We start from the raw sequence: 1,522 nt of genomic DNA on the forward strand, positions 1-1,522 counted from the left end.
GTGAAGCTTCTAACAGGACTCTCTGGCCCAGGTGTGTTTGTGTGGTAGCTCTTCTGCTGGAGCTGAATAGCCCCAACTCAGCATCACAATTGTGCACTGGCCCACTGGATGCTGAAAAGTTAGAAACACAGATCAAGAATGGGTCTTCTGTGACTTGAAAAGAGCCATCTAATTAGCTATCATTTGTCCAGAATCGTCCCAGTTTAGGTCGATCATCCTGGTGTAATTAAAGGAACTCACTTTTACTCTCAAAAGGGTCCCAGCAGGCTTAAATGATAATTTATGTGATGTCACACATAGTCAACTTCTAGATACAACATTTTAAAACCCTTTACCTCAACTGATAGCTATAAGGGAAAGAGAGTTCATTCACCTACTATCTTCTGTCTACTCTGTCTGGGTTTTTCACTGCTCATTTAGGAAATTCAGCCCTTGTCCCTTCTAATAATCCTTTCACATTGCCTGACCGCAGCTCCAAGGTTGAAGAGCTGCAGCTGACGTGGAAATAAAGTACAACCATAAAACTGAGAGGTCACTGCAGGCGAAGGTGAGTCCGGGGTCTCTGAGCACACTCCAGCAACAAACTCCAGACCGTGTTTTGACAGGTGGAAGTCCCAGCCAGGGGCGGATAGCCCAAAAAGCAAGGCTTACGTGTGCTTACTTATAAGATGTGGTAAAACCCACGTGAAATTGTTCACTACAGATTAGTAAGTAAGCACAAGTAAGCCAGTGCTTACCTAGATGTGATGAGACCTGTGTGAAACTGTGCACTAGAGACTAGTAAGTAAGCACAAGTAATCCCATGCTTACCATGCTTCCTGAGTCATCCGCCTCGTCAGGGATTGTAAATTTGAAAAGAGGCTTTGATTCTGTAGGAAGGTGCTGTGGGGTTGGGAGACAGACAGATGCCAGCCATACCTAGAAGCAGAACCTTTGATGAGGTGAAAAAAATGTGAAATTGTTCACTACAGGTGATATGGTAAGCAAGGTAAGCACCATGCTTACCTTGCCTATTGGATATTCTGCCCCTGGTCTCAGCACCCCCTCCTCGCCTTCACAGAATGGACAGTCTGTAGCATCTCTTAAAACAGAGCTTTTCTCTGCATAGCACAAGTCAGTTCTTGGAAGAACAACCTGCCTGCTGCAGCATAAGAAGTGATTTCACAAGGGCTAATCTGGAAGGCTTGGGGGCAAGGAAAGCAGAGGACACCGCTGAAGGCATTCTTACAGCAGCTAGGAGCCCTGTCTACGTATGGACTCCCAGGGGAAGAAGAGGGTCTTGAATTCAGCTCTGTCTTGGGACAGAGGCTATTTAAATTTCTAAACTGCATTTTAAAATGTGGTACCACAATCACTACGCAAAAGGCTTGTGGTTTTGTTTTGTCCTCTAATTGAAATGAGACAGTCATACAACAGCGCATCGTCAACCGCCCCACGCAATGTAACAGAGGTCATCTACATTAACACAGTCACGCTCATGGCGTACGCTGCATTATGTCATTGGCTCACAAGAGGCCATCTC

General features: G+C 45.5%; 1 protein-coding gene across 1 annotated transcript in view; it reads right to left on the reverse strand.

Annotated features, from left to right (window-relative positions):
• Positions 1 to 1,522, reverse strand: part of MYRIP (myosin VIIA and Rab interacting protein) — a 194,283-nt gene that overhangs the window by 164,788 nt on the left and 27,973 nt on the right. The window lies entirely within an intron of this gene.

This window comes from Trichechus manatus, unplaced genomic scaffold, assembly GCF_000243295.1.
Source record: "Trichechus manatus latirostris isolate Lorelei unplaced genomic scaffold, TriManLat1.0 scaffold00049, whole genome shotgun sequence".
Lineage (NCBI taxonomy): Eukaryota > Metazoa > Chordata > Mammalia > Sirenia > Trichechidae > Trichechus > Trichechus manatus.